This window comes from Primulina eburnea, chromosome 1 (genome assembly GCF_022965805.1).
Source record: "Primulina eburnea isolate SZY01 chromosome 1, ASM2296580v1, whole genome shotgun sequence".
Taxonomy (NCBI): Eukaryota; Viridiplantae; Streptophyta; class Magnoliopsida; order Lamiales; family Gesneriaceae; genus Primulina; species Primulina eburnea.
The window spans coordinates 8,111,253-8,123,159 of NC_133101.1; positions in this window are offsets into that span (position 1 = coordinate 8,111,253).

Sequence of the window (11,907 nt, forward strand, 5' to 3'; positions counted from 1 at the left end):
TCATCTACACATAAATCTCGACACTAATTTGAACGTGTGTGTGTGTCATGATGGGTCTAGTCATTCGTCCTTCAAATAGATCAATTATCAAATCATGCGAGTCACTCAATTAACACTTCAATACAAGTCTCACTGGCATGCATCCCCGTGTCCATTTATCACTAGCCATAAATTGAACTTTATTCAACTTTTAAGTGCAGATAAGGGTGTCGAAAAGAAGGAAAATAAGCTCAAGTGGCTAAAAGTTGGGAGTACACCGATCATTTTCATTGTGCAATCGTCAAGACTTTTCGTCTGACTTTCCTCGTCTCCTTACATCTCCAACTTTTAGCCTAGGAATAGAATTTCATTCCTTTTATTTCGGCTCCCCCTCACCTTACATCTCCTTCTTTCTTCTCTTTTTCTTTTTTTTTTAAATGCACAATTTTCACACATGTACTCCCTGGTCTAAGAATATAATACTTTGGATTACAGCTGGTTAGGAGTATGACATTTTAATTCAGTGCATTGGAAAGGAGGTAAATGTAAAGTTCAAGGTAAATCAAATTTTCTCATTTAAGGTCCCAATTAGCGACTTATTTTCACGGGTTTACATGCTAAATCAACTCATAAATGGTGCCTTTCAAGTTAACCACACAAAACTTTCAAATTTCACCATTATTCCTACAAAATTCTAGTCCCCACACATATGTGCTCAAAAATTTCAAATTTTGTACCAAAATTCATGCTTTAACAATCAAGAGTATCATTCACGAAGTGACCCAATCAATACTTTTGTAAACTATCAATTCAACATCATCATTGGCTCATAAACTATGTCTTCTCACCATAAACGACACCAAACAAAAGAAATGCAACTAAACTAAACCAATTAACTAAACAACCAAAACAATCTACCCTCCCTCATACTAGAGTTGTGCAATGCCCTCAGTGCACAAAACGAAACAAACACTAAAAACCAAAAAACTCTTGAATGCAAATGCAACGACAGAATAAGCAAAAAGAATAAAAAGAAAGGGGAAACAGTAAACTCCCCTGGTCAGAAATCATCCTCCTCGTCATGCTCAGGCGGTGGGACTCCCTCGTCAGTTGGTGGCGGCATAGGGTAATCGTACTGAAAATGGAAGGGTGGCGGGTATGCGGGTGGAGGTGGCTGGTCGGAAGTGTCGATGCCCAAATGAGATGAGATCTCATGCACCAGGTATTCGATGTTCTGAATGTGATCTTGATTAACTGCCTGGTACTGGTTCTAATAAGTGGCCCAAGCGCCCAATTCGTCGATGCGATCTCGCATGGCACGGCGGCGTGGCTGCGGAGGTGGTGGTGCATGTCCTAAGGCCGGAGGTGGTTGAGCTGCTCCCCCATAATCGAAAAATACCTCCTCGGGCAGCTCAGCCTGTCTTTTCTCCCTCTTGGATCGATAAAGAGCCTCATCAATGGCTCTCATCGGCGGTAACCACTCGTCATCATCTGCAAATATCATCCCCGCTCGGGCACACAGCTCAGTCACTATCGTCGGGAAGTAAAAAGCCAAATTGTTGTTATTTATACACATGTTAAGCTGTCCGAAAATGAGCCTGCCCACATCAATCACCTTCCCAGTACAGATGGCATAAAGAACAACTGCCCGCTCACGCTGCACGTCACTCGTATGACCGACCGACATCAATCGCTTAGACAAGAACGCATACCACAATGCCGCGTCCACTTCCAAAAATTTTTCAAGAAAAACTGTATACGTTCCCGGTTGTTTCCACGTGGTGCCCGGATAACAGAGTGTGTGAATGATCAAATCATAATCCGGGTTAAGCCCCCACGCCTGAAACACCGAATCATCCACCGACGGTAAACCCAACATGTCATTGATCGTCCTGGAATCATACGGGACGAGATGTCCCCTCACAAATTCCTTATGCTCATTCCCCTCCGGAGCATTGGCATAAAATTCACGCACAACTGGAACCACCGCTGCATTCGGTTGTGCGACAAAGGTCGTCCACCCTCTTCCTGCTGTTCGAGACTCCGCAAAATGATTGATAAAAGACGAGCTAAATCCTCGATCAGGGATTGGTTTCCTATGTAGTCTAGCATTTTCATATCTCTCCCTAGCATTATCATTCACAAACATAGACGGAGTAGACCGAGAACTAGAAGCACCATGAGTTACCTTAGATCTTTTGGGTGCCATGTAGAGAGTGGAGTGCACAAAGTATCCAACCGCCGGAAAATTGTTGAAGGTCGCCGGAGAAGCTCGCCGGAATTTGTGGAAGATGACCGGAGTTGAAAAAAATTGTAGTCTAAATGCTTCCGGATGGATTGTAGAAAGCAAGATCGAGTCTTTGCCCTGAAAAATCAACAAATAAAGGTCTTCAGCACAAAAGAGCAAGGAAGGCGCCGATTATTTGAGGAGGAGGAGTAGGGTTCGAAGTGGGGAAGAAAGGGGAAAAAAAAATTTATAGTCTGCGCGACTCGCTAGGGCGGTCAAAAGTGTCCGCCCTAGCGAGTGGTTTTCGGTGACAAATTATTTGAAACATATGAGTGCTCGCTGGGGCGGTCAGTTTTGACTGCCCTAGCGAGGGGTTCTCGCCGAAACCTTATTTGAAAAATACGAGTTCTCGCTGGGGCGGTCACTTTGGACCGCCCTAGCGAGTGGTTCTCGCCATAAAACCATTTTTTAAAAAAATTGCTCGCGGGGGCGGTCAAAAGTGACCGCCCTAGCGAGGCGTTTTCGGCGACTATGTTTTTGAAAAAAAGCGAGGGCTCGCTGGGGCGGTCAGTTTTGACCGCCCTAGCGAGACATTCTCGAAAAAAAGAAATAAATAAAAAATAAAAACAATGAATGCCATGCCATGCAACTACCTAAATGCAAATGATGCGATTAATGAATAAAGGAAAAAGATAAAATCAACATAGGGAGTAGAAGTAGTTCTCAATTTACAGTCTAGAGCTCGACTTTTCACCCATGTCCTCAATGACTGTCATGGAGCCGAGTGACTCCAATTTGTGGCTCAATTATGCCACCGATATAGTGCTTCAATCTTTGAGCGTTCACAGTGAACGTCCCTTCCTTGCCATCATGCAACACCACTGCACCTGATGGGAACACCTTGGCTATAGTGAAAGCTCCTGACCACCTTGACTTTAGCTTGCCCGGAAAGAGTCGTAAGCGAGAATTGTATAACAACACCGCTTCAGCCACTTTGAATTCCCTTCTTACGATGCATTTATCATGGGCTCGTTTGGTGCGGTCCTTGTAAGATAGTGCTAGATCATAAGCGATTCCTCGAAACTCATCCAACTGATTCAACTGCAGAAATCGTTTCTCACCTGCAAGAGCAAAATCAAAGTTTAGTGCTTTGGTCGCCCAATATGCTCTATGCTCTAATTCTACTGGTAGATGACATGCTTTACCAAAAAGTAGCCTATATGGTGTAGTGCCTATAGGTGTTTTAAAAGCAGTACGATAAGCCCACAAAGCATCATCTAACCGAATGGACCCGTCCTTCCTATTCACATTGACCGTCTTCTCTAGAATCCTCTTAATCTCTTGATTGGACACTTCAACTTGTCCACTAGTTTGGGGATGGTATGGAGTGGAAACCTTGTGGGTGACACCATATTTTCCCAACAGTTTATCAAAAATTTTGTTGCAAAAATGGGTGCCACCATCACTTATGATTGCACGTGGTGCACCAAATCGATTAAAAATATGTTTCTTCAAAAATTTTAACACCACTTGTGCATCATTAGTGGCACAAGCCTCCGCCTCCACCCATTTCGATACATACTCCACTGCCACCAAAATAAATTTCTTTGTAAAAGATGCAGGAAAAGGACCCATAAAATCAATCTCCCACACATCAAATATCTCACACTCAACAATATTATTTAAGGGCATCTCATGACGGTTGGAAATATTACCTGTGCGTTGGCATCTATCACAATTGAGAACATACAAACGAGCATCCTTAAAAAGAGTTGGCCAATAGAAGCCACATTCAAGTACCTTAGATGCCGTCCGTATGGGTCCAAAGTGACCACCTACCTCACGGTCATGACAATGGTTCAGAATTTGATTGGTTTCCTCCTCTGCCACACATCTTGGTATCATGGAATCTGCACATTTCTTAAACAGAAACGGTTCCTCCCAAAAATAATATTTCACGTCTGAAAGGAATTTCTTTCTTTGGTGAAACAATAGATTAGGTGGAGGTGTGCCAGTGACAAGAAAATTTGCAAAATTGGCATACCAAGGGCACGCATTTACCTCAAGCAATTGTTCATCAGGAAACCAGTCATCTATATCATCATCAACGCCCTTAATTCTAACATGCTCAAGCCAAGACAGATGATCAACAACTACATTTTCCACACCCTTTTTATCTCGAATCTCGAGATCAAATTCTTGCAATAATAAAATCCACCAAATTAACCTAGGTTTCGCATATTTCTTAGCAAGCAAGTATTTGAGGGCACAATGATCTGTATACACAGTTACTTTAGACAGAACAAGGTATGAATGAAATTTGTCGAAAGCAAATACTATAGCAAGTAATTCCTTTTCAGTAGTAGCGTAATTCAATTGAGCATCATTTAGAGTCTTACTTGCATAGTAGATGGTATGAAATACCTTGTTCTTCCTTTGACCCAGCACCGCACCAACAGTTGTATCACTAGCATCGCACATCACCTCAAACGGTAACTCCCAATCAGGGACAGTCAGAACAAGTGCTGTCACCAAGCTTTCCTTGAGTATCTCGAATGCATGCAGACAAGTAGAATCAAAATTAAATTCAGCATCTTTCATCAACAAAGAGGATAAAGGTTTAGCAATTTTGGAAAAATCTTTAATGAAACGCCTATAAAAACCAGCATGCCCTAGGAAACTTCTAACTCCTTTTATTGATGAAGGTGGGGGTAAGTTTTTGATTACTTCCACCTTGGCTTTGTCAACCTCAATTCCATTCTCCGATACCTTGTGTCCTAACACAATCCCCTCTTGAACCATAAAATGACACTTCTCCCAATTCAACACCAAATTGCTCTCCTCGCATCTAACTAACACCAAGTTCAAATTCTCTAAACATTCATTAAATGAGGAGCCAAAAATAGAGAAGTCATCCATAAAGATTTCAAGGAAATTTTCAGTCATGTCATGAAAGATAGCGGTCATGCATATTTGAAATGTTGCAGGTGCATTGCATAAACCAAAGGGCATACGCCTAAACGCAAAAGTACCATAAGGGCAAGTGAAAGTAGTTTTCTCTTGGTCCTCAGGTGCAATTGTGATTTGATTGTATCCCGAATATCCATCTAAAAAGCAATAAAATTCATGACCTGCTAATCGTTCAATCATTTGATCGATAAATGGCAAGGGAAAGTGATCTTTACGGGTTGCATCATTCAATTTCCTATAATCTATGCACACACGCCAACCCGTAACAGTTCTAGTGAGAATCAACTCATTTTTTTCATTAGTAATAACAGTAATTCCACCCTTTTTAGGCACACATTGCACAGGGCTTACCCACGCACTATCAGAGATAGGATAGATAATACCTGCATCCAGAAGTTTAATGGTTTCAGCTTTTACTACCTCTTGCATCTTTGGATTTAGTCTCCTTTGTGATTGTGCTAGAGGTGAGTATTTATCTTCCATCAGAATTTTGTGCATGCAGATCGAAGGACTTATCCCTTTTATGTCCGACACCTTCCAAGCGAATGCTCCTTTATGCTCCTTAAGGACTCCCATGAGCTTACTCTCCATATCATCTGTCAAAGAAGAGGAAATAATAACAGGCAATTTATTATCTTCTCCTAAATATACGTACTTGAGATGTGGAGGTAGTGGTTTGAGCTCCAAAGTAGGTGGCTCCTCTAGGCTTGACTTTTGAGACATTAAATCTTTTCTGTCTCCCAATTCCTCTAGTCTAAGCCTCACTTGCTTTCTCCAAGGTGGAATGGCATTCAAATGAGCTACCATCTCCATCATTTCCTCGTCTAGCTCGTCCTCCTGCTTTTCAGTAGTGAGAGTGGCCTCCAATGGTTCTTTCCATCCATCCTGCACAAAATCACAAACAAGAGAATCCAAGACATCAATACGAAAGCAACTATCATTGTGCATTGTGTGCTTGAGAGTATTGAAAACATCAAAAATAATTTCTTCTTCTCCAACTCTCAGTCTCAATTTCCCCTCCTCAACATCAATCAGTGCTTTCCCTGTAGCCAAAAACGGTCTCCCTAGGATTAAAGGCATCTCTCAATCTTCCTCCATGTCAAGTACCACAAAGTCTGCAGGAAAAATAAACTTATCCACTTTCACCAGAACATCTTCGATAATCCCATGTGGATACTTGACAGATCTGTCAGCCAGCTGCAACGACATCCTAGTTGGCTTGGGCTCGCCTAATCCCAGTCTCCTAAACACAGAAAAAGGCATCAGATTAATACTCGCACCAAGATCACATAGAGCTTTATGAAAATTAATGTCACCAATAATGCAAGGTATAGAGAAACTCCCTGGATCTTTTTGCTTAGGAGGCATCTTGTGTTGAACTAAAGCTGACTTGTTTTGAACTAAAGCTGAGCAATTTTCGGTCAAATTCACCGTCATATGATCTTCTAGCTTCCGCTTATTTGCTAAGATATCTTTCAAGAATTTTGCATAACTTGGCATATTCAATAAAGTATCAGCAAAAGGAATGTTAATATGCAATTTTTTAAATATCTCAAGAAATTTACCAAATTGTGCATCTAATTTAGCTTTCTTCATTGCTGCAGGAAAATGTGGAGGGATAACAATTTTATTTTGTGCAATAGGTGTAGATGTAGAGTTAGAAGACTTACCTCCTCGAGTTTCCACCTCATCCTCACCGTGCTTGGTCTTTTCCTCATTAGACTCGAGTGCTTTTCCACTACGCAATTCCACAGCCTTCACATGTTCTCTTGGGTTAGTTTCCGTGTTGCTTGGCAAAGCTCCTTGCTCCCTATTAGCAATCAACTTAGCCAATTGTCCAATTTGATTCTCTAACCCCTTTATGGATGCATCTTGATTCTGAAATCTCGTCTCTGTTGCAGAAATAAATTTAGTCATCATTTGCTCTAAATTGGACTTCTCCTCCTGAGGCGGTTCTGGCTTGAATCCTTGGTGCATCCCATATGGTGGACCTCTTTGTTGGCGATTTTGGTTGTTTTGACCTCCCCATGAAAAGTTTGGGTGATTCCTCCATCCCGGATTATATGTGTTCGAGTAAGGGTCATTTCTAGGACGGTTCTGGAATCCCACTTGTTTTACCGGTGCTCCCTCAGTCACATAGAATGGATTGCCATCTTGGCAATCCTGCACATCATGCTCACCCCCACACTTATCACAGAAAATTTCTTGCAGACGCATAGCCGACCCACTCATGCTCATCCCATCAATCTTTGATGGACATCTCCTCAACAAGTCCTTGTAGCGCTCCCATGCCTCGTAAAGTGACTCTTGCTCATATTGGGCAAAAGTAGTAATGTCGGCTCTAAGCTTCATAGTCTTCGACGGAGGAAAGTACTTGATTAGGAATGCCTTTGCCATATCCTCCCATGTAGTAATAGACCCTACAGGCAAACAGTTTAACCACGACTTAGCTTTATCTCTCAGTGAAAATGGAAATAAACGCAAACGAACAGCATCATCAGACACGCCATTAAACTTAAAAGTATCACAAATTTCAAGAAAGACAGCTATATGAGAGTTAGGGTCGTCAAGTGCACTTCCCCCAAATTGGACAGTGTTCTGAATCATCTGAATGATAGCTGGCTTGATCTCAAACTGATTGACTCGGATGACTGGTCTAACGATGCTTGGACGTGCTCCATCAAGAGACGGCTGTGCATAATCCAACATCGGTATACTCCTTGGCTCCTCTCTTTGTTGATCGCCTTCCATTCTTTCCTTCGCTCTTTGCTGCTGTAGTCGACGTCTAGCTGTGCGTTCGATCTCGGGGTCAAAAGGCTCAAGCTTACACTCGAGTGATCTTCGCATGCACCACAAGAAAAATCTGCAACACAATGAGAGTATCAAATAACAATAAAATAAATAATACTAAAGAATTTAAATGAAAAATAAAAATTTGTGAATCAACAGTCCCCGGCAACGGCGCCAAAAACTTGATCGAGTAAAACTTGCACAGTGAATAGTCCCAAAATTTATTTTATAATTGAAAGCTCGATTTAAATATCGCAAGTGCACGATAGTCAAGTTATAATAAACGTAAGTGAATACGAGTATCGATCCACAAGGACTGCGTTACAATATTTTTATTTTCAAGTAAAACTCTTTAGCAAGGATAGAATGAGTTGATGATTAAACTACTGTATATCAAATAACTAAATTAATTAAAATGCAAAGAAAACGTTTCAAAGAAAGCAATGATTAATTTGGATTAAAATCAAATGAGAAACGAATCTGTTGGGAATTTTCAGTTTACCTACCACTCGTGTTTAAATAATTACACTCGACTTTTAATCGTGCATTCGACGGAATTCCCTAGACTAATTAATATACTCTGTCGAGCTATATTAATACTAATCATAAACATGCAGTAATCAAGTATCCTCAATTATTTAACAGTTCAAGATTGCATTACGTTCTATGGAGTCCACTAGCTTTCATCCGGGTGAATTATCGCTATCGACACGTATCCAATTCTGTATATCTACTAAAATTGTAAATCCGTGGTCTATAATATTCGATCCTATTGTTAATTATTCTATCAAAATCATTAACAACATGAAATAATCAAAGGAATTTAGCTAGGCTTCGATTGAAACAAGAAAGAACAATAGCATAAACAAATCACTAATAAAACCGTTGATAAATAATGTTAAACAACGAGTACGGGGTAGGATCCCCTCAAATCCCAACAAATCTAGAGTTTAGCTACTAAAATTCATAATAAAAACCAACAACAATCTAAGAATTAAAAACTGAATAATGAAAATACTAAAGATGACGACGGATGACGGCCACGACGCGTGGAAATCTCGAGGTCTTCGAAATCTCCTTTGCTCCTAACCTTTTCTCCAAGAAAATATGATGAAAATAATGATGTAAGACTGAAAAACCGCTCCCCTCTCGTGTATTAGGTCTATGGTGTAGGATAGAGTCCATAAAAAATGAAACAAATCTTTTCAAATCTCGCGGCTCGCTAGGGCGGTCAAAAGTGTCCGCCCTAGCGAGAGGTTCTCACAGAAAATTCCTCGGCCATGTCCCTGGGTTCGCTGGGGCGGTCACTTTTGACCGCCCTAGCGAGACGCTTGCGCAACAACTCCTCGGCCAGACCAACATGCTCGCTGGGGCGGTCAATTTTGACCGCCCTAGCGAGTCCTTCTCGATGCTTTGGCAAATATTCTCTCACTTTTTGGTTCAATTCCTACAAAATAACCACCAACTACACGAGATCAGTCATATGCTAAATAATGCTAGAAAAATGCTAAATTAAACTAAAACAAACTAATATGATGCATGAATACGACTCAAAACCAACACTAAAAACACGTAAAAACGAGTCCTATCATCAATACCGCACACAACACCGAATTCTGACAAACACGTTTTTAATTCTGTTTATTCCCTTTACGTCTATGCGCATATATCCCAACAAGTGGTATCAGAGCCAACACTGGATACACTAAGTGATTGATTCTGATTTATTTTTTTCTGATCGTACAGGGAAAGATTCAAATAACCTGATGGACTCACTAGCTTCAAACACTGCATTCAGACCACCAGTTCTGGACGGTTCAAATTATGCTCTCTGGAAAGTCAAGATGAGGATGTTCATCAAATCTATTGAAGAAAGGGCATGGCAACGTGTCCTAGACGGATGGTCTCCACCTAGGATAGTTGATAATGATGGTGATAGCAGAAGTAAACCTGAAAATACTTGGTCCAATGATGAAGTCCAAATCTCGAACTTAAATTCAAAGGCACTCAACGCTATCTTCACATCTGTCGATGTCAACATGTTTAGTCTCATAACTAACTGCATCTCAGCCAAGGAAGCTTGGGACATTCTTCAGAAGCACTGTGAAGGGTCAGAAAGTGTTCGCAGAACCAAACTCAGAATGTTAACCTCAAAATTCGAGAACTTAAGGATGGAGGAAAATGAGACTATTGTAGAATATGATCGAAGATTACGTGATATTGCTAATGAGGCCTTTAGTCTCGGTGATCCTATGTCAAACGAAAGATTGGTTAGCAAGGTACTGAGATCCCTTCCTGAACGCTTCAATATCAAAATCTGTGCCATTGATGAATCCAAGGACACCTCTACACTGAACCTGGAAGATCTGATAAGTTCTCTCAGAAATTTTGAGATGAATTTAGACCTACAAAAAAAAATTGCTGGAAAGGCTACTGCTTTTCAATCCACTCATGATTCGATGAATAGCCTGATTCAAGAAGCAAAGGATTCTGATCTGGGAGAGGAATCAATCTCCCTGATCACCAAGAAGTTCGGCGATTACCTGAAAAGGATGAGTGATAAGAAGAAAACTGTACCAACATCTAGACACAGTTTGGGACTTTTTATAGGAATAAAGCTACTGCTTCAACTCAAGTAAATTCCAGATTTAAAACCAATGCATCAGGCCGACCAGAAACAACCAAACTTGACTCAGTCCAATGTCAAGAATGCTCTGGATTTGGGCATTATGCTAATGAGTGTGCAAATCGTCTTCGCAGAAATAAAAATATGGCAGCCTCCTTGAGTGATGATGATACAGATGAAGAATGCAACTTGAAAGAAGGAGATGACTGCACCTCTTTGTCTGCCATGCACAAAGATAACTTCAAACTACATGTCAATCCCTTTGGTGTTGCCACATGTGTTGCAACACTCGGTCGCAACACTGTGTCAAAAACATTGTGCCTTAATGCCAAATCAATGGAGAATATTAGTGCTGATAAAATTCAGGAATCTGACCATGAAGAACTCACTATTGAGATTGTGCAAATGATGTATGAAGAACTATATGGTGATTGGCTCAAGAGGAATGAAACAAATTCAATCCTTTCAAAAGAAAACACTGACTAAAAGAGTAATTTGACTCGCCTTGAAGTGTTGCTGAGTAAGAAGGATTTAGAATTATGTCGAGTCAAAGACGAGCTTGATAAGGCATCAAAGACTCTTGCTAAATTGAACTCAAGCTCATCTAAGCTTGACACAATGCTAAACATGGGAAAGGAAGGAAGATTTGGTCTTGGATATGTAGAAAGTACATATGAACACGGTGAAACATCCAACACTGATCCAAAGACTACAGTATTTGTAAAGGGTATAAACAACTGCACTGTCCCTTCAATTTCAGATCCACCCATGAATACTGCTCCAAACTTGAATCTGATCACTGAACAGAAGCTAAAAATTTCTTGCTCAGAATGTTCACAAACAAAAATTCTCCCTCCATCAAAGAAGTCTCAAGTTAAGAAGAAATTGCTAATCTCTCAACCCCAGCAGAAGAAACGGCTCTTCATCTGTCACTACTGTCACAAGGCTGGACACATCAAACCCTTCTGTTACAAACTTAGAGATGATTATCTGAATTGGGAATCAAAACAGGTGTTGCACAAGGTGATGCACAACACCAAGCACAACACCGCAGCCAAGAATTCTTCCAACAGGAAAATATGGGTACCCAAAACTGTAACTCGATGCAATGTCATTTATACTTCCTTAAAAACTAATATTGCAGGTGCATTGTACTTTGATAGTGGGTGCTCACGCCACATGACTGGATCTAAAGAACATCTCACAGATTACATAGAAGTAAAAAGTGGGCGTGTTACCTATGGTGGTGGTGCCAAAGGAAGAATTGTAGGCAAGGGAACTCTGAATGTTGATGGCCTTCCTGAGCTTCATAATG